Source organism: Silene latifolia, chromosome X (genome assembly GCF_048544455.1).
Source record: "Silene latifolia isolate original U9 population chromosome X, ASM4854445v1, whole genome shotgun sequence".
Taxonomy (NCBI): Eukaryota; Viridiplantae; Streptophyta; class Magnoliopsida; order Caryophyllales; family Caryophyllaceae; genus Silene; species Silene latifolia.
Window position 1 is genome coordinate 153,163,570 of NC_133537.1, and position 8,473 is coordinate 153,172,042.

At 35.9% G+C, this 8,473-nt stretch overlaps 1 non-coding gene across 1 annotated transcript; it reads left to right on the forward strand.

Moving 5' to 3' along the window:
* Positions 1–322: 322 nt before the first annotated feature.
* On the forward strand, positions 323–429 carry LOC141625084 (small nucleolar RNA R71). The gene has a single exon (XR_012534880.1). It is a non-coding gene; the product is annotated as a small nucleolar RNA R71 (small nucleolar RNA).
* Positions 430–8,473: the final 8,044 nt, after the last annotated feature.

Consider the following 8,473-nt stretch of genomic DNA (forward strand, 5'->3'; position numbering starts at 1 on the left):
ATGTTGCTTGGATTATTGAGAGGCTTCATTCATCTTGGCTATGGCTTTCTCAAATTTCAAGTTCATTGGGTCAATATGGGAGCTTAGTTGGGCACCCAAATCGGCACTCAATTGTGTGTTGGAGTAAACTTCATGTCTCCGTCCCCTAGTAGCTTTTCTTGGCCTACTACATTGAGTGTTGTGAACCGCCATCTCCTCTGTCTTTGCCCATGTTTGGTTGTCATCTATCTCGGTAAATCTTCAATTAGAACCCATGTTGAGCACATTCCTTGAATCTTCATACGACCCATTCCAAAATTGTTGGACAAGAAACCATTCGCGTAGGCCATGATGAGGACAAGAGCGACATGTATCTTTGAATCTTTCCCAAGCCTCATATAGAGACTCTTCATCTCTTTGCTGGAACCCGGTAATTTGGGCTCTTAACATGTTGGTCTTCTCCGGAGGGTAGAACTTCTTCTAAAAGGCAAGTGCTAACTTCTTCCATGAATCAATTCCAAGAGTGGCCTTGTCTAGGCTCTTTAACCATTGCTTTGCGGCTCCGATCAAGGAAAAAGGAAACAATACCCATCGAATTTGGTCTTGAGTTACCCCCGTTTGGGAAATTGCATCACAATAGTCACAAAAAATCTCTATGTGTAGATAAGGATCCTCAATAGGCATCCCTCCAAGTTGACTTCTCTCAACTAATTGTATGAATGCGGGCTTGGAAATGAAAGTACCGGTCAAGTAGGGTGGTGTTGGAGTACCATTTGGTAGGTTCTCCTTGGTTGGTACGGAATGAGATGAAAATTTAGGCGTTGTAGGTTGATTTTGTTGTTAGTTTGGAATTGGGTTTTCCGCTCCTTGTCTTGCAAAAGGGTTGGTAAACTCAACACTATCCGATTGGATAATACTAATGTCCACAAGTTCTCCAATACCCACAATTGTTGAAGTCCCTCTAACGGTTCTTTGAATATTTGTCAAAGTTCTTTCAATCTCGGGATCAATAGGCAAAAGACCGCCTTGTGATCTCCTAGACATGTAAAAATCAAACTACTAGAAAAGAATTAAAACTACCTTGAGGAGTTTGACTTCCCCAAGGTTAAGAAAGACACAACTAAAAACAACAAAAGAAAACAATTCAATTGAACACCGTCCCCGGCAACGACGCCATTTTTGATTCGGTTGAAACTTTTTCGTCTAAGCTTACCAATCAAAACACTATTTATAATCTCAACAAACTACTCTTAGTAGAGTGGTAAGTAAAGGATGGATCCCAAGGGACGGGTATTGTATTTATTTACCGGTTGTAGAAAGCTATGTCTTAGGGTGTCACAATTTGGGTTGAGTTTGAGGTTTACAATTTAAACTAATTAACAAAGGAAATGTAAACAAATGAAAGTAAAACAAAGAAAGGTAAATGGGGTTTGTAAACAATTGATTAAGGCACTATGGTGTCATGGGTTCATAGGGGAATCATGGTAAGATCATATAAACCAGTTTCATAGATGAAAGCAAATTATTGTTGTAGTGGAATCGAGTTAGTTTATATCTTACAATTTCTAGGAAGTTTTAGGTCTCGGAGCCGAGTCGGTCAGGAAATTACAACACCTACAAGACGACTTAATTCTCCCTATTCAACTATATGCATGGTCTAACAAGCCATGAGTTAGTTTATGTTTTACAAGTCTTGTTGAATGGATAAGAAATTCATGCTAGGTTGTCAATCAAGCATTTCATCAAGCATAACATGTGCATAAGTTGAAACTACAACAAGCAAGCAATCATATGAACTTACTAAGTAAAGATCTACCCCATGATTAACTCCCCTAATCCCCTATTAACCCTAGCTAGGAGACTACTCACTCATGATCATGGAAAACATGTTAATAAGGGTGTCAATCACATTAACAAGTCCAAATATGATGGATGAGTGATAGGCTCGTATTTCTACTATCTATTTAGCTTATTTTATGCATAATAAAGCGGCATTGGGACGTGGTTTTACATGATTTACGTCACATTTACCATATTCTTAATGCCGGGTTAGTAATGGATTTTTGAGCAATGATCGGAAGCAAAGGCATATCTTGAAGTCTACCGTGGTACAAAACATTTACAAGCAAGAAAGAAGACTAGCTAAGACATGAAGAAGTGAAAGGATGAAGCAATTGAAGATTTGAAGCGTCGTTTGCATAAGGATCGACTTCAAATGGGTATATCTTGAGTTCTAGAGCTTGTATCGATGCAAGGCCAAGTGGAGGTGAAAGCTTATGTTCTTAGCTTTCCAACGGTAGGTCACACGCCTCATTTGGCCAAGTAACGAGAGAGATATGGCCTTTGGAAAAAATGTTGTCCAGCAGGGAACTCGCACCGTGCGAAATTCCAGGACCCATATTTCGCACGGTGCGAAATATCTGGGTTTTAGCGTGTTTTATCATGTTTTGATTACGGGCTTGCACCATGTTATGGCCCATTAATCCCTATCATACCTAGACTATATATAGATGATTGTCTCTAGGTTTTCAACATCTTTTGTTCACTTTAATTAATCAAGGTTGTAATTTGGGAATATTTTCATCTTTTGAATTGGGTTTTAGATCTAATTATGGAGAACTAATCTCCTATCTTAATCCGACTCAAGGCTTAATCTTTGGTTGTAAGACCCTTTAATCCTTCCTTAATTTTCATTATCATTGTTAATCCTTTTTGTGTTTATTGTTTGAATTTTGGAATCCTTGTTTATATTGAGTAATTAAGTGTGATTTCCTTGTTGCTTAATTAATCAAGTTCCTTAATTTATTGTTGTTGGGATTATTAAGTGTGATTTCCTTGTAATCTCATCTTTGCAACACCTTGTTATTATGCTAATGAATGTGATTTCTTCTTGGCTTAATTAGCAAGTAAAGGATTAACTTGTAATTAGGCATTAATTGTGATTTCATTGTGTCTAATTACCTCTATTGGATCTCTTGTGCTCATATCTTCTTGTTAATTTGACCAATGTATGTGATTTCTACTTGGTAGAATTGATAAGTTGGTTTATTTGATTAAGTGTGAATTCCTTGTCATTTGGCCATTACTAAGGAGATTTAGAAGATTTATCTTCACAATAGGGTGATAGTATATAATTGAAGGATTGATTGAGGGGTTTTGTCAACTAAAGTGCCAAACTTTGGGTCGGGTTAAGTCTTCTTAATATTGATTAATTTCCATCTTTAAACTCTTGATTGATTACTTGCTTTGCAGTCTTGTTTGAATTTGCCTTGCTTTTGTTACAATTAAAAACCAAACCAACCCCCCCCCCCCCCCTCTTCTTTTACATAATTGTTGTTACTTCTTTACAATTGTTCTAATTACTCTTTTAATTTCACTATTGCAAAACCCATCTTCTCTTGGGTTCGACCCCTTGCTTGCTATTTTACTAGTTTATAATTAGTGCTAATTAGAGTGTTTAGTGGTATATAAATTGTTAATTTGGCCGTCTTTTAGTGCGACATTTTAGGCGTGTCAATGAGCAAAGAAATAAACAATAATTAAGCAAAGAATAAAAGGAATTGTACCAACTTAGGATGATCTAAATAGTAAGGAAAGAATAATAGAAGAAAACTTGATGAATGATGAAGAGTTGTCAATTCTCCAATAAAACCAAATAGTCTTCAAATTACCCAACTAAATCTAAGAACACTTGAATAATTAATAAAAGATTAAGATGTGATTAAGATTGAATTATGTAAAACTTGATTAAAATTTGGTAATAAAGCTTTGTGATTAATCTCCTAATACAATGGGGTATTTATTCTAAGTATAAGTATTAGGGTAACTAAGGGCTTAAATGACGATTAAGTCCCTAAGATGAAGATTAACGCCTTACAAGTCGCTTAAGGAGACGCTCGACCTGCCCCTGTTGGACGCCCAAGCTCTAAAGGAATACGCCCGTCCTGCTTATGGGACGCTCATGCTGAGTCTTGGGACGCCCGTCTTGCTCTTCAGGACGCTCGGGCTGAGCTTGGGACGCTCGTCTCATAGGTCAGTTTGGCTTCTTCATCAATCGGTTGCCTCAAGATCTGTGGGGATCGTTGAAGAGCCTTGGGGGTCCTTCATCATTGCCCAAGTACATGCTCTACTGACTTAGGCCTTTAGTATTGGTCTCCTCTTTGTTGCTTGGTCAATAGATGCGATCCATTTAGCTCCGTTTTGCTCCATATATACAAGGCTAGCATTCCTCTCCTACCAAGGACCCAAAACCTCAAAGAATATGCAAAATCGGAAGCTAAAGATAAGAAACGACCCTAATGCATGCAAGAAAGCATAGGAACGAGGCTAGTTCGGGGGTTAAATGTGTGCAAATATGAGTCAGATCAGACTACTTGTGCTGTTCTGGCAAGTACGGTTTTGACTACTTCTGCTATTCTGGCAAGTACAGTTTTGGCTACTTGTGTTGTTTTGGTAAGTACAATTGTGGTCACTTGTGCTGTTTTGGCAAGTGAGTTTTATCTTAGTCTTTTCCGAGGAATATTTATTCTAAGAGTAGTAAATGTCTTGCTTGGTTATGGTCATTGGCATATGTCTTTCTACACGAGTGTTTACGTCTTATGTGATTGAATGTAAGAGTCTTGGGCCTATTGGACACTAGAGGTGCGGTGCAAGCCTTCTAGTTGCGATATGATCGCCGGGATTGATGCTCCCATCCGTTCTTATGGTGAGATGCAAGCCATGGGTGCGCATGTGACATTGCATTGGAATTTGGGCTTGTGATTAACTAACTGTATCCATGTTCTTTCCTTTACTCCACTTATTTAAATATACCTATGAGATGCTCATTTGCTATTCTATCTCGCTTTCTCTTTTTATTCTAACATGAATGATCCATGCTTATTTTTTAAAGTGAATTGTATCCCATATTTATTATGCCTTGCCTTAGTTGAGTTTTTTGTTATGTTCATTTTCATATAATATTGCTGGGAGAACCCTGAGTTACTCCCCCACTGACTGTGGCATTTATTTTTAATGAATGAACAAGTTGCAGATCGGTACTTATTTGGGGTGAAGACATGTGTGAGCTAGCGAGTACCTTGACCGTTGGACTTGTGTCTATCGTTATGCTTAGAGTCACCTTTTAGACTTGTTATTCGTGGAATATCTTTTTCCCCTTTTTGCTAGACTTGGTTTGTAATAACCTAAGTTTGCTTATCGTTGCACTTGTTTCTTTTTTTTAGGGACTCCGTCATGTTAAAATTTAACTAGTAATAAATTTTTTTAAAAAATTTCATATTTTCTGCTTAAATTTATTAGTTATATTTTCTGCATTATAGCGGGGTGTCACACATTTCCTCGTGATGTTTCCTTACTTTGACCTTAGTCTTTGGGCTTTGACTTGCTTTAAAATCCACACTCACATGACATCTTTATCTCAATACCAACCTCTAAAGAAGCCCTATACATACATAACAAGAAATCAATCCATTTATCCAATGAAAACACACAAGTCCATCCCAAAACCAACACCGAATATATGTGCACTAAAATCCACCAAAAATGCTACTCAACCTACAAATTAACCATCTAACTAACCTTTATTAACCCCTACTAAACTAGAATAATAAAGTCTTATTTGTCTATTTTTAGTTGTGCTTTTGCCTTAGGGAACTTGGGTTTTTAAGGTCGTTCTTATTGCTTTCTTATAGTTACTTTGCATGCCCTTGCAAGGTTCTCACCCGGAACGATTGCCACTCGATCCTGAGATTGAAAGGACATTAAGGAAGATTCATAGAGTCTTTAAAGGTGTTGAGAAAGGTTCTACTTCCATGGAGGTACCTAACTCATAATTGGTAGATAATCTTGTCACTAAAGAGGTGGAGTTTGAGCATTTAAGACTCGATAATTTGGAAGAAGTTGATAACAATCAGGAGTTTGTTAATCTGCTTGCTAGCGAAAACCATGAAGCCAACCCCACATAAAACTTGATACCTCCAAATCAACCAAGGATGCCTAAATTCTCATCTCACTCTATTCCTAGGGAAGATACTCATCCAAATGGATCTCTAATTCCCGCTAACCTTACTGATAACTTTATTGCCAAGTCCGCTTTTATCCAATTGGTAGAAAGGAACCAATTTGGAGGGATGTCAAGTGTTGGACCATATATTTATATGATTATGTTTTGATAATGGCAAGTGTGTTTAATTATATATATATATATATATATATATATATATATATATATATATATACACACTTGTTGCTCATAATCGTTTGTTTAGTTGTGTTAGCTTAAGCATGGTTACACTTTGGGAAGACGATTTGTGAAGTAAAGTTATAGTTATTTTAGCTCCAAGCTTCAAGATTAATTTGAGCTCATGACAAAGTACAAGAACAAGTTCCACGTAATAATTGTTGAATGTACAAGTTACAAGTGATGAATGTTAAATAAAGCTCAAGATAAGCTCGTGATGAAGTGCTTATGATCCAGATGGAAATCAAGCTCAATATAAGCTCAAAATGAAGAGCTTATGATCAAGATGGAAGAGACGAATATCATACTGAAGATCTCCAGGAAGATTAGCTAGTATAGGTCATCATTCGATAACAGTATTTTTAGAAGTAATTTTGACAAGTAATGTTATAGTTGTTTTAGTTATAACTTTACCATTTGAACTTAAAGATATAGGTGATTCTACTATAAGTTTGAGCTGCAATATGGAGAACATGATTTAGGGTTTTAAGATCAATATTTTTGTGATTCAAGTTTAAAGGATTTCAAAAGAAAAGTGTTTATAGTAGAATGAGGTTTGAAGTTAATTAGATGAAATGAATTTGTAATTATCCTATTGATTAGTAAAACAACTTATGAGTTTTTATGCTATCTAGAGTTTCTTACTTATTCATATCTAAACCCTAATTTAATACATTTAACCTAATATCCTTAACTAGGGTTTTACACGTGATAGAGTGGGTTGATGAGTTGTCCTTCTTTAACGTCTAACTCCTTGTGCAAGTAATGAATTAGGGTAAATCTAAACTAAATAATTGTTAGGGATATTTTATCTCTTTATATTTATTTAGATTTATTCCATACCTTTTACTAAGATATTATTGGATTAAATAAAAGGATTGATATCTCTTTCTTGGTTGGATAAGAATTAAGGTAAATCAAGATAATATTTGTTAGAGATTTCTTATCTCCTTATATTATTTTTATTCTTTCTTACTCTCCAAGTATAAGGAAGATTTGACCTAATCTCTTTCTTGCCTTACAAGAGATCCTCACGGCACCTATTAGGGTTTCGAATGAAAACCTAGCTCTCCTCTCTACTATAAATACAACATTTATTCATTCTTTCAAAATACTTTTCAACCTTCGAGCTTTAAAACATCCTTGTAAATAAAACGTGTTTATTATGATTTTGCAATTGAAAATTGTTTTGAAAAGTCGCTTTGTTCATTTTACAGCAATTACTTCTAGTTAAATCGTTATTGGATAATAGTTCTTCATATTGTTTCTTACTCGTTCAATTATGTGAGCATTAGAAGAACAATCAAGTACTTTCTAATTAACGTAAGTTAGTCAAATCGAGAATTTAAAGGTACTCAAAGTGAGTTACAACTAGAGTTAGTTGTACGAGTATGTTAGGTATTTTGTAATCCGTAGAAAGGTATTAAAATAATTAATCGAGAATAGTGAACGTATGCTTCGACGTGTGAAGCTGAACCACTTCATAAATCCGTGTGTCCTATACATCTCTTTCTTTCGTTTCGTTTTGTTTATTTCCATTTCACGTACAATCGAGTTAGTTGAATTTAATCAATTAATTCATAATTATTACTACATACACGCTTCATACAGATATAATCGAAAAAATGGGCATATTTACTTATACTCAATTCACCCCCCCCCCCTCGAGTATTTTGGATCGGTAGACTCTTCAATTGGTATCAGAGTCTCATGCTCTTGATTGCCTAACCGCAAAGAGGCTGACCCGTCTATCTTATTTTATTTTATTTATTTTTAATTCCGCTGCCCTACACGTGTGAAATCGATTCCAAGTATCTCAAATGTCCCATCTTTGATGAAAAAAATTATGGACTTTGGAAGAACATGATGACACACTACATAAAAGGACATGATTGGGAGTGCTGGAAGATCGTACAGAATGGACTAAATAAAATTCTGGTTGGATCTACTTAAGCCACTACCTATGAGAAAAAGAAAGAAGACTATATTGAGGCTGGTTATAAGAAGGTTGAGAAAAACTCGAAAGCTATAATCCGGTTGCAAAACGGCATGACATCGATTGAATTTGATCGTTTTTCTTCTTGTACTACGGCCAAGGAAATATGGGATGGTCTTGAATTAGCTTATCAAGGAACGACAATTGTTAAGAAATATCGTATTGAATTGATGATTGAAGAGTCTATCAATAGCCGAAATACTCAAAGGAGGGGGGGGGGGGGATGAATTGAGGATTAAAAAACTTAGCCAACTTTTTCG